The sequence below is a fragment of the Lineus longissimus genome, chromosome 13 (genome assembly GCF_910592395.1).
Source record: "Lineus longissimus chromosome 13, tnLinLong1.2, whole genome shotgun sequence".
In the NCBI taxonomy this organism is placed as follows: domain Eukaryota; kingdom Metazoa; phylum Nemertea; class Pilidiophora; order Heteronemertea; family Lineidae; genus Lineus; species Lineus longissimus.
The window spans coordinates 2,204,067-2,230,718 of NC_088320.1; the positions used below are offsets into that span (position 1 = coordinate 2,204,067).

General features: G+C 41.2%; 1 protein-coding gene across 2 annotated transcripts in view; it reads left to right on the forward strand.

Moving 5' to 3' along the window:
- LOC135497943 (FMRFamide receptor-like) overlaps window positions 1–26,652 on the forward strand; it is an 80,224-nt gene that overhangs the window by 47,482 nt on the left and 6,090 nt on the right. The window contains exon 2 of one of the 2 annotated variants that reach the window (XM_064787986.1): window positions 6,588–6,615. The exons of the other annotated variant lie outside the window; for it this stretch is intronic. The gene's annotated coding sequence lies outside the window, so the exon portion shown is untranslated. The remainder of the gene's footprint in view (window positions 1–6,587; window positions 6,616–26,652) is intronic. 2 annotated transcript variants of the gene reach the window in all.

Here is a 26,652-nt window from a genome sequence, read left to right on the forward strand (position 1 = left end):
CCAACTTATGTGAAAGCAAATATTTTCTGAAAGAAATGAAAGTAAGAATAGGGTCCCAATGCGGAAGATTCGATACATGGGTATTATCTGAAGGCTTCGTCATATCGGCCAGTGCCTCATCTCCGTAAGCGCCAATGTTGATAATCTCTTCATCAGTAATACATGCCGTGTATTGTCTGTGCCACATCCAATACCCCAATGAGCCCAATCCCAACCTTTAAGAGGCAATCCCTACTAATATAGGTCGTTATAGTGGCTATGTAATCTCAAAGCTATTGAGGATGTACTATTGTTTGTCTATCTCAATGTCTATCTGTGTACAATGTACGTCGCGTAGATTGATTGCACTGCTTCGTTGATTTCTTCATATTGTTCGACTTCAAACATGGCCATTTTGATATCCTATCCAATAGGCGTGTTGACTATAAAGTCTGGCTGAAGAAATTGTTTGAGGCAGGACTGCTCAATGATAGGCGACGTGCGTGTGAAGAAACACGTATCAGAGAAGCTGAAAAAGGTGCAGATTTATTTCCGAAAATGATCAAAGGTAATTTAAGTGAAGAACAAGCACACATCAGAGTGATCAGCGTGACCTCAATAATCCCCACCAACTGTTGTTCAGACACTGATCCGGGGTAATTCAGGTTAACAAACTCGTGCCTGTATCAGTATCTGCGTAGGCTCAATAATCCCCACCTTCTAAAGTTCTTCAGGCACTGATCCGGATACTTAAAGTGAAAGGACACGTATTGCTATCAGCCTGGCCTCAAAAATTTCTCTCCTCATTAAACTGTTGTGACAGAGATCCAGGGTAATTCGAGTAAAGAGACATGGATTATCATCGGCTTGGCCAATCCCACATATAAGAGTAGCTCAACGATAGAAGCCACACGTAATACGTAAAGAAACTCGTATCAATATCACCTTGGCCTCAATAATCTCCACCTAATAAAGTTATAAATCAATTGAAAAGAATCGCTGGAGTGAAGGGTTGTGTCTTCGGGTGATAAACCAAAGATGGATGAGGAAATCAAATGGCAAAGGTCAAGGTCAAATTATGGTAATTTTCAATCATATTGTTCCGTGTTCCATAACTAAGGAGTTGGTTAACCAAATTACGAATATTTTGTATATAGAGCTCATCTACGCCACGGGATTGAAGTTTTGGTAGGTTGAACGCAGAAGAGGCATATAGAGCGAAGGTTTGGGAGCAGTGGCGGAGCGGCTAGTGCGGTATACTAATACTAAATAACTAAAGGTCGTGTGTTCGAATGCCCTTTCCACTTCGGAGTCTCTGTATTCCTTGCACGTTGGAGTTCAAAACTGAATTAGTTGCTCCCGGATGATCAAGTGTTTCGATCAAGGACATGTCCGGGGAAAGCGATGCCACGAGGACATCCGTTCGGGAAAAACATCGGTATCCCATCTAGTGCCGAGTTTGAAATAGTTCTTTATTACATTTAGTTATATTCTTAAGCAATAACACACACACGTACATATTAGCTGCAGTCAATTTCACCATCAAACCCCTTGAAAAACCTCAGTCTTGCCAAGTCTATGGAATCAGCTGTGAATGATGAATTTCATAGTTTCTGCCGCTAAATTGAGTTTTGGCAATATACGCGATGGGAATAACACCATAGCATGTGGTGTCTGTCGCGGTTGACTTAATTTTACCACAAATTGTAATTATCTTTAAAGGTTTAACCCTTGGTGTCGAATTGATCAAAGACCACCCCAGCAGGTTGATAAAACACCAACAGCCTCCTTTGTTAAGAGAGATTTCATGACGTTGTCGTCCTGTGCTGGCAATTTGTTCGATGATGAAGCCGCGCGACTCGAATATTTAGCGGTTTGTAGTCATTATGATTGAAGAAATAAAGCAAAATCGCGGGACTTTATCACCTAATAGAGTGCCAGGTTGGGTGAAAATAAAGAGCTACAGTTAGTCTTCTTAAAATTCTAATCATAATAGGATCACCGTCAAAGAAAGTATCAAACCAGCTTCGCTTTTATTGGGCATATTAACTACTAATAGTGATCTATAACTTCGTTATAAATGATTTATAAGAGAGGAGGCGATCGCTCAGTAGCGTCTGGAGGAAAAGGCAATGGAGCTAAACATAATAGCCGGTACTGATTGAACGGATTTTTTTCGATTTTCAAAGTGTTGTGGTGCCATGATAGATTACTATGGTTAGTTATTGAAGGAAAACCGACATTGATAAGTTGTTCCCAGGGGCAATTATACATTAATAAGAAAAAAATGCATCCTGATTAACCTTTATTTACGCAAGCGTTGATTCCGTCATAAATAACCAGTGGAGGTCGGATCAATAAGCAGCCGCAGCCATCTTGCCACACACAACCGCCATGATCCATCTCCTCGTCAAATCTGAAAAATGAAACGTCTGCCAACAGGAAAACCTATCAGCAGGCGCCCAGTAATATGCTACCAGTGTCAACCTTTTATTCGCGAAGTGATAGCTCTTTATTATTTGCCGATGCAGTTTTTTTCCCAGTCTATTGCATCAGCAACAAATCACCTGTTACGTGAGAAAAACCTAAAATGCATTGAACTGCGATCCAACTTTATACAATTATTGAAATTAGTTCGATTTCTACACGCACGAACTGAAGCAACTCCCCTAATCTCGCCTCTGTAATTCTAATTGAATTATGATATGCCCACTGCCGTTGTGATGATAACGTTGTTAATCTCAAAAACTCTATCGAGTTAGTTAGGCATGGCTACTAACAGTTAGAACATCCCGCCCCGAGCAGCTTCTTGCAAGGAAACAAAATCGCAGCTATATTGTACGCTAACTTACTTACTTAGTCCTCTGCGTGCCTTTAGGGCACCCGGGGAGGGCACAAAATGCTTCTATCTCCATTCTCCATTCTCCACTGAGCCAGTCCGATCGACGGCCTGTCTGTGGATGTTTCCGCAGGTCGGACAAAGCTTCCTCATCTCCTTTTCTGCTAATCGGCGCAAGGTTTTTTTTTGGATGGCTACCTGCTTTCTGCCTCTGTTGCTCCTGCGTCCAGTCTTAACTGTCTGTGTTTTATCTTCAGTTCTTGCCGGAGACAAAGTGGCTTGTCATATAAAAGTGTTGCTGGGCTGATCCTCAAAGTTTATCTTCGACATCGATGTCTCCAGGGCAGATTGTTTCTCGCGTACGGTATAGGATACACTTTTGTAGGTTGTGCCCTGCACGGTTGTCTGCTTGGTATTACTAGTGTTTCTCTTAAACTTCTACAATGTATTTGGTTTGTTGTCTGTTCTGGTTGCAGCGACCTGTTGCTTGAGGGTCGAATATTGTGGATATAGCGGGTATGTCATAAAGTGATTGTTCTCTCAGTAATTTTATCCTTCTGCTTTGAGTAGGTTGTAGCCTCCAGTGACCACAAACGCAATATTATAAGACTTATACAAAAGTACGACAGCAACATAAACCACGGCTATCTCTTTCATTTATCATACTCGGTTTTCCAGTCGTCTCTTGGCAAATACTTTTTGCCTCGGCTGAGGCAAAATAACACAACGTACTTAACCATGACGGCCAACTTATCAAACTCTCATCTATCACATACGTTGTTTATGGTTCGCTCGTCCATTTTCATTAGGGCTACAGGTCACCAATGTATCATTAACTGTCACACACGGCATCTGAAATTCTTCAACAAAATATCAAGTACGCACAAGGGGAAAAGGTGATAAATATATCAAAGTTGCCCATTGGCCATTTGGGAATCGATGAGGCTGAGAAAATAATGTTGGTAATTGGACAAGTTCGGAAATGTGTAAGAGTTAACATTGAAAAATATGCAATTGATTCAGCTTGTACTGACAGTTCAAACATTAATAGAATGGAATGCCTGCTTAATTGCGCTTTGTTATGTTGCTAATGTATTTAAAGGTAATACGACTAATCAATTGGAATTATACTACTTTGATCGCACTAATGGCTTCACAACCAACGGATTTTTATCAATTGATCATGTTTCAAGGGTAGAATATGATAGCTCGTGAATCGTATCTATAATTATAGCTATAGCAATTAAGGGAATTCGATATGCACTTGGTTATGGGTTGCGTGACAAATAAAAGAGGAGTGGTCATCGATTTCGCCCATACTCGGTGTGATGTTACCTTTCACGACCTTGAATTTGAATTTAGCAATTATGACCATGAACAAAAATGTCAACATTAAGTTGATTTGCCCTTGCCAGTTTATGCTCATCGATCGCCATGTAAGCTATTTCATGGATGGTAGGTGCTATCAAGACTTGTCATGATGACCCATTGATAAAACAGCAGAACAATGGAAATTTATGCCAGAGCACGAGAATGTCGCCAAGCACGGCTGAACAACCTCGTGGTCTTCTGTTCTTCTTAAGGTCAACATGATGGTTTAAGCCATCAAAATTGTGACAACGGTATTTTTCAATGTCAACCTTCTGGTACGCAAGCACAATCTTCATTAAAAGAGAATTATTTTCTGTCAGCAGTTCCAGCTATCGTGTGATAGTATAATTCCGAGGGGATGACGAAGTTAATTATAGGAGGCAAATCCCAAACGAATCATCGCGTATATCAAGCCATTTTCGGTGATGTAGTTTTATCCTTGTAAATTTTCAGCAACAAATTGCAATTTTTGGAAAGGATTATAAGTGATGAACGAATGACAGTACAAAAAATGTGTCAGTGAAGAAAGCCAAGATGGTTTCCTAAGTTCATTTGCAAGTTTGGGTAAGTCCTTCACCCATTATTGATACAGGCTATCTGATTATACCGGAAGGAACTGAGCTAAGCTGGTTTTATCTTGTAGGTTGAAGCGTACCGTGTTCAGTAAAATCTGAGAAAGACCCTTAAATAAATTACGCCTATCGCAACCTATACAGAAGCTGTTAATGAGAAATGCGATATATCTTTCAAGAAGGGAATTCGCTTTAAATGGAACGATCGGGTTCTCCGTTCCAAGGTAATAGCTTATTGCCTGGCAATCGACTACTCCCACATCACCACCGTCTCCATTCAGCGCTATCCTTGACCATCAGTCAACAGTATACATGAATTTCATTGAGTACTGCTCCTCGTGGACCCCTCCTAAACAATTTTACCAATTCACTGACAATTCAAACAGCGAAAGCCATTTGAGTAGACCGAGAGTCCACGGCTTTTGTACTGATTTTATGACACAACATCGCTGTTGAAACTTTTCTCCAACAATGCATGTTTATACATATACATGAAATTTAAAAAATCTCCGATACAAGTTCAAACTTTACATTCCGAATGAACAGCAGTTCGCCTCTTATTACGCAGGTGTACCTACGCTACAGGGATGGATGACTGTCTATACGCTGTTTGGCGATGGCTCTTAGTCAGGGATTAGTCTAATCGATCACCGGGCAGAGAAAATTGACATCGTGTGCGGCTGTGCAGTGTGGTTACAATGTCTAATTCAGCAGAACCAGGTACAGTCTCAGTGAATCGCTTTGGAAACGCCCTGTGTGTTAAATGACAACTGTAACTTCACCCACCGTCTTTCCCTTTGCATAAAAAATTCAGATAGCAATCAGATGAAAGAACCCAGATAGCATTCTCATTACCCGGTCACTATCGTCAGCTCGTCTCCATTGTCACAGCTTCCCTGCTATCGTCAAATCGATTACCGCGCCCGTGAAACTCTAACATCAACGTGAGACAAAATCCATCTCGGATTTCTAGTCTTATCAGATTATAGCTATTGCTGTTTTTGTTTCTCGATTCCCTCAAGCTGATGCGAGGAATTATCAGTGAGGCAGCTAGTTCGTACGGCATCGGTAAAAACAGGTGTTTAAGAGATATCGGTAAAGGTATCGTGATGTGTTCGTGTCGGCACGAGGAATGTCAAATATCGACGACCTTCTCATGTCAGATGTTGGCCTGCAACATGAGACTAACCACAGTTCGGGAAAAAATGTATTTGATTACATGTACTGATGCTTCCGAAAAACATCTGACACTAACTCGCTGACCGGCGTTAAAGAAAAAAGTAGATCACATGTCGATGCTTCAGAAGAATGGCCTCCATCAATATGGTGCGACCTGTGAGATGAGTTATCAAGTGCCAACAGTCAGTGATCTGTCTGGCTAGTCTGACTGCGTGTCAGTAAATGTGAAACAGACTAAACAACGCATCTACGCCCATAAAACGCCCGTTAACTTATCACTGGACGATTCGGGCGTATCTGTCCCCTGGTATCTGACCGCACTCTGGTGTGTTACATCAGGCATGCTTAGATGGCCGGGCAGTCAATACTGATGGAGTTCTCCATGCATCTGTAACTGCCCGAAGGGATGCTGGTGCGGATTAGCAGCTGAGATAAGCAGCTGATTTCTCTCTGGCGTGACAAAGTTGCATCAGTCTTTTTTACGATGCTGACACTTTTCTTCAGATAGGCAATGGTTACGTCGGTGATTGTGAAATGGCGTTTAATATTATATCAATAGAGAATGACAAAGCTAATGGGAACCGAGGCATCACTTTACAGATCGATAATGTTCAATCTCTTTACTTCTTTACGTCTTCTCTTTCCAGGATCTTGATTGAAAACGACACATAAAAGGTAAACAATTAAGTCGGTCTTCTTGAAAGAGTCTCTTACCTAATTCGTTATAAATTAATGAAATATCTGACTAAACGGACAGGAAAGTCAGCTTTATATTCTATACATCGAGGTTCGCTTGGATGGAGCTATACCACTTGAAGAATGGTTTCACAACACCATTGTCAATAAACAAAGCAAGCTCGCACTTATGCAAGTATCAATTCGTGTCTTGTACCCCCCCCCCCCTCCTCAAAGGTACGACACCTTATCACCCTATAACGACATCTTAAGGCTCAAGCATCACCCTTTTTTCACCAATGCTACTTTTTCTTTCGTCAAGACATCACCATCAACAATATATCAGTTATCACCGTCATATAAAGTAACCGAACTAATTTTACTGGGTAAGGCTGTATGTTCGACAAGACATCGACACATTAGCATCCTTATTCTTTCCAGCTTCGCCAAATTTTCACTAAAGGAAAAATAAATACTACTCAAGCATCGGCAAAGATTAGTGGTGATAGCTTAACTACCCTTGAGGAGGGGGGGGGGGGTGTACAAGAAACGAATTGATACTTGCATTAGGCCTAAATTGCCATTGTTCCATTGTCTTTTTGAAAGGTTATCAGTGCGCGTAGGTGAAGTGGATAGGGGTCTTTACTGACTGTTTCTGAGGGGCATGATTAGGGGTGTTGCATAACCACCTCACAATGCAAATTGTGGCGTATTCGCTGTACATACGCTTATAGCATTTTGAGACAAGACCACTAATGAATATTCATAGGTTGGAGGGTCGAGGCCTATCAATTAGACGAGTGCATGTTTTTTACTCTCAAGTACATATTTGGAGAGGTATTGAAAAAATATTTGCTGTGGCAAGTCTACAGATATAAAGAAATTATTTGATGAAAAAATTAATTTCGAATTTTGCTACTTGGGTAATAGGGGGCGTGTTTTGAGTTTTTTCTGCCAGTTGGCTGAAAACAGTGGAAATATCAAAGTCTGTCTAATTTGTCGATTATAAAAAAATTTCCGTGGTCAATCACCAATTTCCATCGCACCAGTTACTCGCAAGACTAACCCGTATATCATATCCGAATTTCAGTTTCACTACTTGACGCGTTCTTTGATGCGTCGCGGTCAAACATTGACAATTTAACTGCTAAAAGGCTTAAAAAATCAATTGTGGTCTTGTCTCTTTTGCTAAACAACAATGACCTTGTTGTTCCAAACAACTATTGTCACTAACGTTGGCGTTAAATTAACCTGACGTTACGTGTATCTCGTTCAGTTAAGTCATTAGCTTAACGCCAGCAGTAGTGACAAAACTTGTTATCATCAGCCGGGCCCAGAATCCAATACCAGTTATTGAACTTCGAACAAACTGTAAAAATATTTTGTTTGAAAAGGAATCAAGGGTTGTGAACAAAATATGAATATTTCAATACGAGGAGATAATCTATAATTCATATTGAAATGTATTTCAGTTTTTGTTTGTTTGCCAGAGTTGAATGTATGTACCCATTACATTTAGTTCCAATGATGAATGCGTTATCTATCGCAAATCTCTACTTTCAATTAAATGATTCCAAGGTAGTATCGGTGTAATTGATTCGAATGATAACATAAATTCAATCAATTGAGAACACGGATGCAGATTATTGTTGATCGATGTCGTATCAATAAATGATTAGTTACAGATCACTTCATTTTTTACGTTAAGCTAAGTGAGTAATTGACATGGTTGTTGTCGCAATCCCTTAGCTATTTCTATTTATAATTTTGGGATTTGCTACCGAACTGGAGATATTATGTTATCGGTCATCTCATCCAGAATCTTTTTTTTGTCACGCGCGAAGTGGAGTGTAGTCTGGTTATTTAAAGAATTTGTTTTTCTTCAAAGGAATTCGCTCTTCAAATGGCTTGATCCAGGTTATCATCTATTTGATTCTGGTTAAGTAAGTTTTAGTGGAATCGGTGGACTTTGAAGTTTCAGATGAATATGACGTTTTGTTCAAATGTCGCATTTTCTATACGAACATGTGTAATTGCCAAATATGGGATTGCCATGTTATCGTTAAAGGGAGTATTTTTGATGTAATAAGCATAATTGCAAGAGATTATACGTCACGGTAGTTTGAAATCGGATAGACGTTCAGTAAATTATCAGAATCTTATTCAAAGCTGGTACAACAATGAACCAAAACTCAGAATTCTGAGTTCCATAACCTTTGGAGATGTGGATATCAATGGGTCCCCTTCCCTTTCTGAACTTTGATGACTAAAAATTATTTTTAAAATTCCTTTACAAAATCGTTCTCCATCTCGTCTCTCAAGTCTTTAAAAAGATGCCGAGGAGTCTAATACAATAAACTTGCTCCATCAGGTTTGAACTGTTAAAGAGACAATACCTTCGCCCCCGCCGGCGTCTGAACTTTGAAAATAACTAGGATTTCAGCATCCTAAACTCTAATCCTCCTCACGATAAATCCGATAATGCTACTGGGTATTGTTTGAAGATTATGAAGACATGTTAGAAATAGCCTGTAACAATATAATCGCAGTTAATGACGATGTGAGACTTCAAATTTCTCGATTCTTCTTGTCTAGAAAGTAAACGTTTAGGTATATTTTAATTGGTTGTCTAAAATGATCGTATTCCACCCATTTTCCCTGTACTTGTCTCAACTTGATCCTACCTTGATTGTATCTGTCGGGACTCGGTTGTTCAAAACAAATTTTGTCACTAACACCGGCGTTAACTTAAGTAAGTTAAGTTTAACGCCAGCGTTAACAACCTAACTAAACCAGTATATTGTATAGTTGTTGCACAGTAATTTGCTCTTTCGTGATAGTGATCCTCATGGTTCAAAATCGTTGAACTTTCCAAACAAAATTAACGACTGTACCTATTTAACCACATTAACAGGCACGCCAGACCAGAGGAATAAGGCTGTCGTAAAAGCAATGATTTCATGTCGAAATGTGCTCTCAAGGTTAATGGAATTACCAATACGCAGAAAAGCAGACTATTATTTCAACCATTCCAATTTGTCGCGCCCAGGGGAAATTCAGCAAATGATGTGAAACTTGAGTTTCCACTTGAATTGGTTGGCATGAGGAGAACTTATTCGATATCGCATCAAAGTTGTAAAACCATTTGTTTCAATTACTTCAACAGGTCAGTGCTGGATTCGCTCAACCTCCTGTTCGGTCGGGTCGTAATCTAAAACAGCACCGCTGTACTTCTATTGATGTTCTATTTTCTGATTTTGTTGAGAGAATTCAGGCCTAGCCAAATGCACGGTCTATTGATTTTAAACATAGCCCGCTCGCACCTCACAGTTAAAAGGAGTCAAGCCCTGTCCAAAGCAGAGTCTATTGTCTTCAAACAAGGCCCGTTCGCACCTCATAGTTAAAAGGAGTCAAGCCCTGTCCAAAGCAGAGTCTATTGTCTTTAAACAAAGCCCGTTCGCACCTCATAGTTAGAAGGAGTCGAGCCCTGTCCAAAGCAGAGTCTATTGTCTTCAAACAAAGCCCGTTCGCACCTCACAGTAAAAAGGAGTAAAGCCCTGTCCAAAGCAGAGTCTATTGTCATTAAACAAAGCCCGTTCGCACCTCACAGTTAAAAGGAGTCAAGCCCTGCCCAAAGCAGAGTCTATTGTCTTTAAACAAAGCCCGTTCGCACCTCACAGTTAAAAGGAGTCAAGCCCTGCCCAAAGCAGAGTCTATTGTCTTTAAACAAAGCCCGCTGGCACCTCACAGTTAAAAGGAGTAAAGCCCTGTCCAAAGGAGAGTCTATTGTCTTCAAACAAAGCCCGCTGGCACCTCACAGTTAAAAGGAGTCAAGCCCTGTCCAAAGGAGAGTCTATTGTCTTCAAACAAAGCCCGCTCGCACCTCACAGTTAAAAGGAGTCAAGCCCTGTCCAAAGCAGAGTCTATTGTTTTTAAACAGAGCCCGCTCGCACCTGGCCTAAATTCCCATTGTTCTCCAGTCTTATCAAAGGGTTACCATGGCAAATCTTGATGACATTGACTCTCACGAAACAGCTTTCAGAGTGGTCGAATGGCCTAAATCAGCCGGGGCAAATATACGTAATGGCGTATATGACATCATGATTTCTTCCATTGGGAATCCTCCCACGGACATTTGCAGTACTTCACAGCTTCCCCAACAATCATAGATCATATTTAAGACAAGATTGATGAGCATTGCTTGACAAGATCAAAGTACAATCCTCTAATCCTCGACGACATGTAAACCTATAAACGTCAATGACTTGAGTTATTTTGAGGCGAACGTGAAGTTCAAAGTTAAATTTATATAATGCGACCCTCACGAACGACGAGGTAGGATGGTTTGTGGTGTAATCAAGTAAAGTGTAAATTCACTTACCCGAAACTAGTACATCATGTTGTAGGAGGACTCTGGGAATTATTTTAAATCGTCGATTACATACACGTGTATACCACTTCATACCCCATGTACTTGGCCTGATGTACCACGCATGCACGTGTAGGCTATACACCTTTCCAGAAATGGGGCGCTGAGTGTCCGAAATAGTGATGTCATAAGGGGAAACTAGGCCTTATGGTGGAGGGACAAAGGAGACAGTCATGGTTGACCAACACACTTGAATGCCTTTAATGACGGACAAGGGGGGAAAAATTAGTTCCAATGCAAGCCACCAATTTCGGGAAGCATGTATACAATGTAGCTTCCTGGTCCGCAATGTCGGACAAAAACATGATGTAAACTTCTCTCTATGCTCGGTCGACACAGATGTAGTGTCTGCGCGATTATGTTGTCAGTAGAGGTCATTAAAACCCGCGTTGATAATAGAATGAAGCTTCTAAGGACTTGGTAGACACTGATTTCACTGAGAGCTAAACCGCTTTTCCAATTGATCATGAAACTTCGCCCAAATAATCAACGAATATCGACGTGTTTTCGAAGATATTTACATGTAGTAAAATTGAAAGCGGCGAGATATTTGAAATTGTGATTGATTGTGGATTTGAAATTCGCTTATCTACTGTATAAATGGGTTGCTCGGGAATGATTAATCCAATAAGACAGTTTGATTTCAGATTTAGAAAAGATTTCGTCTTACTTCGTAATCTTGTTAGACTCAACTTGAAAGTAAGAGCAATTCTCTAAGAGCTTTTCATCTGAATTAACGATGCTGCTTTCTTTCTGACTCTGTAAATAACCTATAATTCCATGGGCGTTTTATGTATGAGGCGGATTTCGCAAATAGCCGAATTTTCTAACCGGCCAAAATAGAAATCATGAACATCTCATCTTATCAAGCTCCAGTTGACTAGAGCCGATATGGAATTAATCATTCAGACAGGTTAGTTTGTTTGCATCACTTGCATAGCCAATTATCTCGCAAGTATAGGGTTGTGTCGGCCACTCTGCCTGTCTGACTTTGTCCGACTGTCTGTCACTGAGCCGTAACATTGCCATGGCGAATTAACTGTAAGGGAAGCTGGCGTTACAGTGTCCAGGTTCATCAGATTGAATACACCAGTAACGGGTCATCCGCCGAAATTCCCAGTGCGGTGATGGATGAGAGACTGTCTGAGAAAGGTTCCCTTAGCTCCCTCCATTCAACTTCCTAAAAGGGAGCTCAAAGAGTGTCCCGTTTTGTGAGTACACGCGATCGTATCAACTGTCTTCTTTGGACAACAGTTGGCTTTATGTCATGCTTGACCGAGCCGAATCTCAACTGACATGATCAATCTCAACTTGAGGTAAGTAGTCGGTAAACCAAATGAGTCTTGTTGTGCTCTGCCAATCGCCTGGATAAATCCAATCAGTGTGGTGTCCAGCTCATGTCTCAACGGTGTCTCGTCAGCGCGATATTCATGATTTCATTTTTCATGTTTTTTCAATCAGATGGACTGAGCAAAGCTCCTCTTTTTCTTTTAATTTGGCTAGTGGCCATCTTGGAAACCATTTTAGCTCAGTTTTGTGACGGAATATTGATATAACCTGTCCCAGGAAAGAAAGCTGTACTACCACACCACTTCCTCTAAGATCGCAAAATTGACATCAACCAAAACTGTTCTCCCCATATCCACTGCAAATGACATGCATTAGCATTACCTGAGGTGAGCACATGGTCCCTGGACCATTTCATTGGTACTTGCACTAGTTAATTGAAACTTTTACTGATTAAATGAAGGCGTCAGTAAACTCATTCGACTTGATTTGATTTGTCAGTGATAAAACCCAGGATGCGCTTCCCTGTATGTTTGCATTCATTAACCCGCTCACTCTTATCGTCGAAGTTGCAATAGACCGGTGATATCAATGAAGTCGTATCGTCTTGATCAGTGGCGGCAGAATACTACGCGATAAAACACTGATTTGCATGATAATGGCATCACCCTGAAACGTGTCATCATGTCTGAGAGAAAGCTGACAGTACTACACGCCCTGGACTGGTAGCTGAATAGCGAGAAAGGTTCCGAGGCCGCTGATACTCGAGGGTGTTCAGCTTCGATACCACAGCCTTCAGGTTAACCTTGAGATTGCATTATGAAGGAGTTGAGCGCAGTGCAGATGGAGGTCGGATTCTAATCCGGATTCTGATGGATCTAGCCCTGATCATGTTGACGTCCATTATTTAGCCAAACATGCCAAAGAAGTATTTGTCTCCAGCATGAAAGACTCAGTCATTCAGACGTCCTGTTCCGTGAGGGTATAGTGATAGATGGCTGATATCCGCAACAGACGCCTCTAATAGCGTCTCTGATAGCTAGATGTCCGGTACGATTGACTGATGGATGGGCTGGTGGGATCACGGAAACTGACGGAAGGTGTGAAAAGAATTCTGTCTGCAGGAAAATATGTTGACTCTTTTTCCATGGAGATTTTGTTGACTGTCACACTGGCTAAATTAGGGTTAAACACGAGCAAGTTACAAATGTAGCTTTTTGCAAGATGGAAAGCTATCGAATTATAAATTTTACGCCCACTCAAATAGAAAGAATAGGGATCGATTAAGAAGTTTAGAGTAGAAATTTCTTGATTTAATACCTTACCTTTGTCACATAAAACAGCAATTTAGAGCCGAGATTTACGAGTTGGATTTTCACTTTATTGAAGAAAATTTCACGAAGAAAACCTCATAAAAAATGTTGCAGGAATAAAACTGCTACAGGTGTATCCCATTAGGGCATGACCGATGAGCCCGGGAGGTAAGTTATTGTCTTAGGATTTGACAGTTAATCTTCGCTTAACTATTCGCCATACGTCTTACGATAGCCATACGTCACAAGCATGAGGACTTATCAGACGGAAAACGATATGTCAACTACTTGCGCTTTGCACTTGATCGTCTTACATTTAAATAATTGATCCTGAGCACCAATTGATGATATCATTAAAAGACCAAGGTAATTCTTGCGAATATAGAGTATTAAAAAAATGTCCATGAGGCTACTTTAAGTGTCAGTTCTACTTAGGCCTATAAGTGGCAATTATGGCTAAAGATGCTCTCTCTAAAGTATGACTTTCTTAACGGTGTGATGGTACTACGAATCGAGGATTCAAAGCATCTTCTTTGTACTGTCCCCGTAAACTTTGGGCTCCAGCGTTGTCTCGCCTTCCATGCAGTGCAGGCTAAGGCATCTGAACAAAGCGTGGCGTAGATCTTTACCAATTCTTTACCAATCCACGTAGACACTGCTGATCACTCCAGCAAAGTTGCTAACAGCTGTAACCATTTCGGTGCAGGACAGTAGTAAGAATTGCAAATGTTATGTCTACCGAAATCCATCAATACGGTCTTATGTGCTGCTGCATTTGAATGAGCGACTGAAGATCGTCATCAGCACAGGACGAGTCCGTCAGTCGACAAGCAGCCGCCAATTATGATTCTCCAGGCTGTACTTTCCGTGATAAGCCGTAGTTTCGCATCCTGATAAGATATCCTATGTTTATTGCCGTTCGCGTGTTGGAGTGACTGGGCTGCTCTCCAATTTGTCCTAATAACCTCAAGTATTACGGCTGCTACGGGGATTAATTGGAATTGTACTGATTTGTGGGGCTATTACTCAGGACCGATGGTGTATCGTACTCGGTAGCTCCTTCCGCTTGGAGCGATGGCCGGGTGTCATGTTTCTGTTTCCTTCCTCTGTATTTCCCATAATTGGTTAGGAAAAACCGGAAAACACTTCAATTCGCAGCCTTCTGTGTGTTCCTTTGCTGTCAATTCTCACAAAATATGCCCTCCCACCTCATCCCCGCCATTGATGTTATGTTTAAAATGCCCCCGTGCAATGGAAGTGGTGACTGTCTGTTTCTATTGCATGGTGGCAGAAACCATTATGGTTCCTCAGTGGCCAATGGCTTTCAGCAACCTAGTCAAATCAAAAGCACACAATGGAATCATTTGTTCCCGAGACACTCTATCCCAGAGGACATTCAAAACTGTTACACCGGCAAATCAAGGGCAAGCGAATTGCCAAACCGAACTGAAGCATAAATGTTTACTCTTTGTAATTGTTTCATTCCGTATTCTGCTGTGTCGTCTTAAAGTCAGTATCAACAAAGCCAGATAAGGTCCTTTGAGGTAAAGATGATAGATTGGTCTTTGAGATCGTTGTTGATCAGAAGGTCCAATATAAACATCACTGTTTGACTTATAAGCACTGGTCGACGATGCAGGAATAGATAACAGAGTCGAATAATAATGGACTGAAATAATGACGTGCAATAATGACGTACATGTACATATATATCCCCGAAAGTTCGTTGCTGGCCTCAGACGGCGCTCATCTCTCAACTCGATATTTGAATATTTAACGTATCCTATCCCCAATGCCTTAGACCGATCATACACGATGACTATTGATAAGTTCCCAAAGTCGCCGGCCCGTTTTTAACATGAACGCAAAAAGCAACCATTGACATGGTACGAAAGAAAGGTTAAGCTGTTCTTGAGTCCGAGCCGGACGAAAATTTGTAGTCCAACAGTGCGCTACATCGGGGCTTTGAAGTAATTGAGGTCGCGTTTGCGGCCGGCGAAGACGGTACTCAACCCTTCAGGCTGACAACATGGGCGGACAGAACCAAGGACGTGTCAACTCGATATGGCCGCCGCACGAACGCAAATATACTAAAATAGTCATGAGCCCTGACTATGGTGCCTTTCTGGAATAATCATTCACGAGGACAACACTGTACGTTGTCTATTCTCTTGAATGATGCATTTTGGCGCCAACTGTTGAAATAAGGGGTCAAAGGTACTTCCTTTAAGAAGCCGATTCCCGGACAACAGTAACAAAATGCATTGTCTCACCATTTTTCACGACCCACGACGCTTTGCCAAAAAGAACAAAGAAAGCTAGTCTAGATGGATTATTATCAACAAAGAACAAACACAAAAAACTGAATCCATTTGTAAGTGCTTTGTCCGTATCACTTTGGGGTCTTGGGCGCAAACCTCCGTTTGGATTTCTTTGATATTTGTTTTTAATCGACCAATGACCATGGAAACAGTCGTAAGGCTGACGTTACATAGGCCTCATTCGTTCACTTCCCACATGTCACGTTCCAGCTTTACTTAACGTTCCTCGGTGAATGCACGGCCTCGTGGCATGCATTCAGTGAGGAACGAACGCATTAAGGGGAACGTGACATGTGGGAAGTGAACGAATGAGGCCTATGTAACGTCAGCCTAGACTCACAATGTGAGGGTGATTGACAAAGCACCGCCCAGTGCCAACATCAACATGCCTTGGGCATCGACAAACCAACCAATAACCTTGTCCAAGAAGAAAGTATTTCTGGAAAGTCAGTAATTTTTGTTTTGCTGCTCAAAACAACGCTGATGCAGATAAAAGGCCCAGTCGGCCTCTTTTATCACTCTCAGTGAATCATTGCGTCAACATCCACTAGCGCCTCGCTGTCGTGTATTTACAACGACAAACCTATGTTTGCCGGTATCACTGCAGGTATCGACCATGTTCAACCACTAATGATTTCCTGCCGACTCCCGCCGACATTGTTATTTTTTTAGTGATTATTGAGGGAAAATTCGCAGCCGGTACTTCGTATGATCACAGCCTCGTTTAAGGAGTGCACTATATTCGCCTGGAACAAAGTACCTAAAATGCGCTGTACTTCACTAACGGAAAGTATAATGGGGGTGGCAGCCATGGATCGAATGTCCACACCATCCATCATGCTTGTCCTTGTACCTATGCGTCAGGTCGCAGATGCTCGCCGATTATATGGGTGAGAGACCGCGCTGAAGGTGATTTGGGTTGACTCGAAGAGCATGCAATACGGGACCGACAGCAAAGGCTTTCAGTAGTGCAGTATTGGGTAAAACACCGTAGAGAATATGAAAAACCCATAGAGAGTTTTTGATTTCACCGAAAAACCTCTGCAAGGTGCATATATTTATGTTGGCCGAAAAACCAATATTTGTTTTTCAAATCCTCAAAAACCTTTATTTTTAAGACTGGACAGCAGGAAGATGAGAGGTTTGACGTTGATTGACGCATACGTCACCTTGAGAAAGGCTTGCAATCTCAATCATGCATAATTTTATCGTCTAAGCAGTCAATGGCTCTGATGATTACAATATAAGTGCTGATCTATCATCTAATTTCAGTTACCTTAGCATGGATAGAAACTGCCAGATAGATGCAAAGAAAGCTAAGGGCTGTTGACCATGCCAGAAAGCTAACCAGTTGTAATTAATGAGACAAAGGTAGCTATAGACAGACACTTTCGGCTCCCTCGAAGTGACAGTCAAATTACGGCTTCATCACATAGCGTGCGAAATTATCTCCTCGGCTGGCCGCCACTGACCCGGCTGGCTGACCATTCTGTGTGTGCGGGTGTGGCGAGGATGCCTCAATTATCGTCAAGTTATGGGTTGACCATATTCACCACTATCTTAAGATAACCCACGCACCAAATCAGATTTTCTGATGTTCAGGAGAAAAATAAAATCTTGAAAATACATCAAACGGTAAAAGACCCTGAGATACCTTAACAAAAGAATAACTATTGAAATACTTGTCTAAAACCTTTTAATACAGAAAAGCAAATGGTAAATGATTGACAGTAAGCCTTTCAGAAAAAGACATACATTCTTCTTTTGATATATTCGAACGGAAATGGTTTTGACATTGTATATTTCGTTTACTTTCAGCTGATTAATTTGACGGGTACTTTCGTGCTCGCAGCGATGAGAAAAAACGTATTTCCCAATCACTTGTTGTTTTTCAGTTGTACAGGTACGCAGCTAAAATCACAGGCGCAGTCTACATTTGGCATACGCCAGGTCGAGGGCAGAACACCTGACACTTAAGTATCGATCAATTCGCCATCTTGCCAGTGTCATGTTTTTGAGTGTCTCCGTGTTCGAGTCTTTCCTTTCATCGTTTGGTAACGCAGAAACACAGATTGATGCGTTTTTCTGTGTATCCCCGTATTGAAAAGCCGTGGTCTCTTTAGCCGTCTGTTATATGATACACTGAAATATGGAATAACCATTGGTGTTACACCAGCAATTGCGAAAAAGGCCGATGTGGCGGATGGGTTGCCTTTTTCGAGACGCCGGGATCGATTTAGAAACGACCTACTGATGTTCCTTCCGCTTGGTAATGCATATACTTAGAAGCAAGACTATCATATACATGTAGTCGACACAGGGGTCACTCAATTTGCAGTAAATTTCCCCCGAAATGGCCATAACGCCATTACTTCTCTGCCTGTATGATTACGTATATTGTTCTGTATAACTATTTGAATATTTCACCAATGATACGAACGATATGATCGGATGTGAATGTGATGCTAAGCGCTTCTTCTCTAGAAAGTGATTAGGCTTGTATGTATATATATCCACGCACACCAAACGCCACATTTGCTTCACTGAACATGCCGAATGCGATTTGACGTGCGGAATGCGTATACATGTAAGTACATATACTTCACAACGCATGCGATCCTTGTTTTGTTTGCGTGCAGTTCGGCGTAAAATGGCATGCTTTGTCGCCAATGCACACGCTGTCAAACAACCCTTTCCGGCTAATTGCATAAATTGCATTTACCCTTTTGTGGGGAAGCACCTAGCACATGTAAGTGGTACTTTACATAATGTTTTACGTGGAGTGGAGAGAGTTCTTTCATGGGGGTCGATAATTGACATAATGATTGCGATTACGTAGCCGAGTCCTTGTATGCAGGGTACCTCCAATGAAATATATCCTGTAAGGCCAACCGCACAGTTATGAACTTACGGCAATTGCAACATTAGGCATGGTGTTTTCCTCTTAATGATATCTTAGCAGCCTGTCGCAGTCTCATCCAGCCCAGGGTCAAAACGCTTAATAATCACCCTCAGGTGAGAAATGCTTAATGAACCTAATGGGTTTTGATTTTTTAATTACATTTTAAGACGGATAGAAGCCGTGGGGGAGAAAGTGACTAAGCTTATCTCGGATGCATTGCCTGCTAATTGTTCCTAATGCATCCAAGCATGACAGCGCAATGTTCAAATCGAACCCTCTAGCACACCTATTTTTCGTGCCACATTTTATAGTTAGATTTAGAAAGCTATCGCCTCGAGACTCCAATTAATGCGGATGTTTTTCTGATTAATTAGCCATGTTGTTCTATAGTGACATGGGGCTGGGTTCCCAGCGCCACATGGGTTGATGTAATTGTCATCTGGGGAGCTCTAGTCAACTATTTTTTCCTGGTAAATGTCACGTATATATTGTTATACCCTTACCCTACAATACGCCAATTCTGACTGACCTTTGGTATTTGAGTCTTCGTTTATACTTACCCAGTCTAACAATTGACAATGCGATTACAGCATCATCGCTTGTTACGTAAATACCACGCGAGTACTACTTATTGTTTATGTAAACACTTACAAACAAATAATACCTCACATTGTTGTGTCACAATTCCGCACCTAAGGCGAAGTTAATTAAAAGAATATGTAATCGCCTTTGTACCTGACACTCTAAGGTTGTAGGGGTATTTTTTACTGTAAACTTTGCTTTTGTTTATGGAACTTTTACCGGAACTACAACACATAACATAACGGCGATGGGGGATCCAGGATGTTATAAAACGCACCTAAAGTGTCGGCTGTTCAAGGAACATTATCTGCGTTGAATCAGTTGTAGCGTCTTAACAGCAAATCGTACTGATGAGACAGACATTGTTATCGTTTGCATTGTTCGTTTCTTTGTATAGTAGGCCAGCATGTATAGAAATCGCGACAAACGCTTGCGCTCTTGGCCAAAGCTGAAAGCAATTCCAGTGTATTCTTATATGACAGTGAATCATTTTCATGATTTTGTTATGATAGCGCTTGAAGCGAACGGTGCTTATTGTAAACGCACTGCTAACAGCCTAGCATCTGATCAAAAAACTACTATGCAACATCACCCATAATGTCAACTGCTCGGTAAAACGGAGCGGAGAGCAACAATTTTGTTAATACACCATGTATTGCCGCAGGTGGAATTTTTGCCGAGCTTTGGCGTTCATGTCAATATCGTATTTTTAATCATAAAAGTCATCAGACCAGTCTTAGGAACGAACACCTCATATCCTTACCCAGGTGCTCTTTTATATGAAGACACGACCGCATGTTATTTATTTTTAAACATCTATGTTACAGCACTAACATTTTCAACGTGTCTCTTGTCCTACTCTTCCTACCTGTAATTTACCAATGATGAAGAGGAAAAATATGAAAAACGAAAATATCAAACGCGCCTGCCACATAAATGCGCTTACAATAATAAGTTGTTAAAAGTAATGGTTAAATGTCTCCAGATTTTTCCCAGATCAGAGTGTTCATTTTTCCACAGCGCAACGCCTTAAAAACCCATTCATAGCCCGAGCAATTGTTTCATGAACTTTGCGACACCACATACATGTAATTTTGTAGTTAGTAAAACTTGACTGAGATAAAACTTGACTGGTCACTTTCGTTGCTCATGCAGCTTAGGTCGGGTATCGGTGAATGGACATTAACATGGTAAATTGCATCAGCAACTTCTAGACTAATCTGTTGAGGGGATTTAAGTTCTCCCTTAAGGTCAATGCAGACGTCTTCATGGCAATAGAGTATGCGGAATCATAATGGATTAGAGAGATTGGTCCGGCACTGATTTATTGAAGGTTTATCACGAAGTGACAGAAGGGTTGGGAAATACCCCTTTAATACGGTTAATGGCTGTCGAGGAAAGTTTGATTGTCGTCGGGTTGCGGTTATGACCAGTACAAGGATTACGGTTAGGGAATGATCCGTAACATATTTGCAGTCAGCTCACCACGAGTAGGCCACTGGGACTGTAGTAACACTTCTGCAACATCGTTTCATTTTAATTGGCGCAGTGGTAGCGACAACATGCGATTGAAGGTGGAAAACTATAAAAGCAGACTACGCGTGCTACATAAATCACTTTACTGACGAAGTCTCACGGTCAACCAATCTTCTACCACGACTCAATTTCATGCTATTTGGAAGTCGTTTTGGATTTCGGTGGCCATCTTGGATTTGAGGCAAACTCTAAGGTGGCTCCAAAACATATTTGAAAGAGTATGGCCTCAGGATACCTTGACTGGAAAAAAGATTAGGTTTTTCTTGACTTTTTCCTTTCAACAACATGATCTTTACGATGTTTACCAAAGTATTGTCAGATCCAGACGTCAGACGAAAAGCCATTTAGCGCCAAAAGAACCAAAGGAATACGACCAAGTATGTAGAATTAGACCCGACAAATGTTTCTAAGCAACCGCATCCCAACGGATTGAGTTTACTTGATCCCAATCATCTTTCCTTATTCAAGCTCATGGTATTCGAACAATGGTGCGGGCGAGCTGGTCACATCCTATGTCCGATTGCTTACGAAAGTATGGACATTGATTCTCGATCTTGACACATGCTTTTCAATCGATTGTGAGAAATGGTTCATTAATCTCTTAGTGTTCTGGAACTTTGTTTGAATTGCTGGAAATTTGTCGCGTGAAAGCCTCACGGGCGTTATTGAGTGTTAAGAGCTCTTTATAACTAGCGATTTTTCTTTGGTGGAAAGATTTATTGAATAAAAGTATATAATGCCAGTGAATTGGACTAGAGATTGATATTTTAACCCTGCAGTTTGATGGAAATTGGCGATAGGTTGTCAGAAACATACCCTTCAATCATATTCAGCTGGGACAGCTAAAATCTAGGTCGTTTTTGGAGTAAGTGATGAAAACCTAAATTCAACCCCGATTAAGGTATCAATGATATACTTCAATATCATCTTCACCAAAACTACATTGTAAAACTAAAACTCAGTTATCACACATATCGTTTACCCTTGACAATATGCATACGTGTGATATGTCATACCCATCTGGTTTCTGTCTGCATGCCTGACGCCTCCTGGTAATTACATCCCAACACCCTTCGGCACCTAGATGACATCTCGTCGTTGCTGAGTGGCTTCCTCCATCACGAAGACAAAGTGAGTTTTTCATCCTGTTAATTCCATTCTGGGCCAAAATGTGCTGCGCTCGAGACAGCAAGATTGAATTAGGCTGGGTAAAAGAAACATCGCTTTCATGCAAGTGAACTTGTCAGAGAAGAGTTATGTTTTCAAAGGGTGCAATGATGATGAAAGCTTGTGAAACCCAATTTCCTACTTTTAATATTGTGTTCTTCCAGGACAGTGGTATTCTTTGCCTGATGAGTAATTACACATGGAGTTAATTTTACCCCGTAATCTTGTTTTACAGCGAGAGGTTGTCCACCCTGCTCACTCCCACATACACGCCGACGTCATCACCGATGTTTAATTACAGAACAAGTGATATATTCCATTTCATTTAATTGGCGAACGTTTTCATATTGCTTCTTCACCTGCAACTTCACAATAGTACTTTAAATTTCAAATTGGATATGTGCATGATACGGAAATAACGTAGTCTTTCTCCAAGTCGAAGGCCATCACCATGCACGACCTAAAACATGGAAAATACGACTCCATTTCCCCCCCCCCCTTATGCACAGGTTTGATTTGGAATTGAGCATGTCATTGTGCAACCCGTTTTTTGGATATGAAATGATCTAATGAAGATTCGCGTAAAAGGTTACAACGCCGACACCGGTTACAAAAAAACACCGCCGTGGCCAAAGCAAAACATATAGAATATGCAATCACCTGTAGTGATTTCTTTGTCTCTTTCTCATGGCACCACATCAGCAATTCATCTGTGTTGGCCTAATTGCTCGTGTGGGGCCATTTCCCGTAAGTCCTTACAACCGTGATTGCAGATTATCTGTGTTCGATACCACAACACGACTCAGTGTAAATGAAGGAGGGCTAATCTGTCTTCTGATAATGGCCATTTGTTGTCTATCGTACGACGTCTGTGATCCTGTAGCAGGTGTAGAGGGAATGACCAACATCGGCTTCGTAAAAGGGATAACCATCGTGAAAAGCCTTTCATTGAGACTTTCATTAGTGGTGTGTCTCTCGATTGTCTATTCCAGTTCCACAGCCGCATGATTTTTTTCCCAATCGACATAACATTAGCGAATATCTTTTGGGCTTAGTAACCAGGCTATAAAGCAGCCCGACATATCAGTCCAAAAGAAGTCCCTGCTTACCACTTATCGACATGTCCTATAGAATTGGGTGATTAGGCAGCTATCTCCCCTAATGGGTCCTAATTCCCAAAAGGGTTTCCCGTTTGAAGAAAAGAGGTGCGCTCATCGAATTCTTCGTATAAAACATCGCGGCTAATTATTTCTGGCCGCCGGACCTGAAGGAATTCTTCTCCTCGATGTTGTGTAAGATGAATACGAATATCCTGTTTGTCGAGGATTCACGTTAGGGAAACCAATTACGACAAGGGTATAAAACTCTATAGCTTTACTGAAGCCATTATGACTAAAGCGTCCGCGATTGTCCGCATCGTTTGGGGCTCTGGGGTGCGAACTGAATGGTGAAATCTTTGAAGCCAGGTTTTCATTGAGCCTTTCTACCCGCCCAAACATAATTTTCTAATTGAAAAGTCTTGATGTTTTCTGGCAGACATGACAGAGTGCCTCTCCATTCCACAAGATTGCTAGTGAAAGGCAGGCTTTTCGCATAATCATGATATCAATTGCTCCGATTAGAAATTTTTCATGACAGATTACATCCAACTTTGCGCTAAGCGGAACTTTGGTAGGAACCACTCCAGTGAAATTGTAAAGAATTGTGATAACTTTCGTGTGTAATACTAAGTAGCCTTTTGACGCAGGACGCGAACTCATGCACACGTTAGTAAACATGAATGCCATACACCATTCCCTCGGGGTTCGGCCATAAAGTAGCGAGAAGTGTTTTGAATACGAAAGTTGAGTTCCTTTTATAAAACATTTCAGAAACGGTCCCTTGAAATATCTCGATAAGTGCCCCCCTATTGACAGTCTTCAAGTCAATTTCAGGCCGGATTTTGTGTTTAGAACCTAGAAGAATGAGTAGAACGTAGTATAGTGACCACAGAAAGCTCTCAGTATTCATTTATGTCAGTATCAGTGTGCAAGTAACGTCAATCCATTGTTCAAAATAAATTTTGTTTTTAAGATAACCTACGACGCGATATTTTGTATCAGGTGAATCGAATTGTACTTTTTTAAACTCACTACAAGCAAACGAGTCGGTGAAAAGTGCATATACATGTACTTCCATGTACATTACCGCATCGATGAGCTTAATATCCAGTTAAATGACGTCTAGCATTTAACGAGATTACTGTGTTAAATAAAAGGAACAATACGGCCGAGATTAAAAACATAATTGAGGGAGGAGGTTTTTGGAGCAGATTGGAACTAACCACCCTAAACAACAAAAGACGCGGTCAATGGACTCTTCTTCCCGGTAATAACAATTGTACCATAGTCCATGGTATTTAAGGTCACGGTCCTGCTGGAAGCCGTTTTCGTCGCAGGAAAAACCAACCTACCTTACTGACTTCCTGTTCCATTGAGACATCAACAATGGCAGGAATTAATATAAGAGGCTGTGAATTTGGCGTCGGCAAAATTCTATCGAGTTCTCAAATATGTGAAGGCGAAAAATAGTCAAGAAACATGCAATATGAAATGCAATTCTCTGGTCACAATACGTAATGTATCGCATTGCGCCAAACGAGAACACCAAACGAATGAATACCACATCCGCCCATTTCGTTCGACTTGCCTTCAAATCGATATCAAATAATGTTTTATCACCTCCTTGTTGTAGACTGCTCAGGGAATGTCTCACACTGGCGCATGATGGCGTGATAAAGCCGAATAAGTGAACATTTATGGAAATTACGAGTTGACCCAAACGGAGAAAAGCGCTGCGCATATTATACGATTTAATAGCAATAGCTGTGCACTCTAGGTCAAAAGTGAATATGTGATCCGTCACAGCAAAACCAGGCGCATGTCGCTCTGAGCTTGGCAGGTTGAGACGGACTGTTTGTTCATTTCTCTATTGTCTGCCTTTTGTGAAATATGAGCACATCAATTTCTCCCATTATCTTCTGGTGTCATTTAGGCTCATCTTCTGTGCGACATGCGCCTGGTTTTGGTGTGACGAGTCACATATGTTTTAGCATATCAGCGAATCATTCCCTACAATGGAAGAATCTATTGTCTGTGGATGAAATATTTATTTGCCCCCCCCCCCCTTAATTAATATCTCATTGATTAAATCATGGGATGATTCATGTTCATTTCAAGATGTAGATCAGAATGTCATGAAAAAGGAAACAAGGCTGTCTTGGCGAAAAGGTAACTTTTCGAAGCCTGGCAAGAAAAAACTTATAGGTTCATTTGCTTTTGATTGGAACTGTCCGGACATCTAAGTAAGCTTCCAATGATTCCCGAGACTGACATTTGAATTCACACTTCAATCATTCGAAAAATCGACAAGACGCTAGCTAATTACTGGCGGCATTTAAAAGGACAAGCCGGGATTGAAAATGTGCTTCGAATACGACATCATGTATTGGGTTTACCTGGGTACTAGTAGTACATAGCATATGTTCCAGAGGCTCAGGAATTGAGATACAGTGAAAAGTATCTATAGAATGAATAGCTTTCAATAATCTGAGAAGGTTGTCCCATGTTGAAATTCAAGTCATCGCAGAGAGACAATGACAAAGTCATTATTAAAACATGATGCCTATTTAAAAGATGGTGAAACAGTCTTTGACCAAGTAATTTAAAACCCAGTATGAACGCAGCGAATCTATACGTTTGTGGTTTTGCTATTAAAGAATAATTCGCTTAATTGCCGGCTTATCTGACTTTTTGTTTAGTTTTTCCATCAAGAAAGATGGATCCTTCTGTAAAAATTCGCCGAATCCTTTAAACGAGCTGTGCACTCCATGTGTTTCGCGTGCCCGTGTGTCTTTTGGAATAGAACGGAAGCCAAAGCCACAACATAAAGTAAGACCCTCTTTCCATGTGACTGGAGTGAAGCCCTAGCAGTGCACCTTTATTAGCGAAGATTGCATCCTGGCAGTCACGTAATTACACATCGCCTTCCCATCTGCGCTACACAGCGACCACAGCACAAACCCTGATTCCAGCAATCCAATGACTATGCATTGATGTAATAAGATGTTCCAAACTACAACATTTGAAATCAAAACCGGCATCATTTGATTGTTACTGGGGCTGTGTTTACATGAAAGGTGCCACCCGTTATATTCTAAGCTCAGCCTTGAAATCTAATACGGCTTTGACGAGCAAATAGAGAAACTGATACAAATCGCCGCGGTAGGTTTTTTCTCCTTGATAGCTAATCTTACTAAAAACAGAAGTACATGTAAGTGTACGTGGTGTATCTCCTTTAGAAAACTGCCTGCAATCTTACTCTGCCTTATCGTTGATATAGATACTGCAAATCATGACCTTTGTTTTCTTGGTGATAGGGCATTGGGGATTGACAAGCGGGGTTGGTGCCACACACAGGAATAGCACTTGGAAGTTGAATCCTGACGTTAAAAAGTGGAAC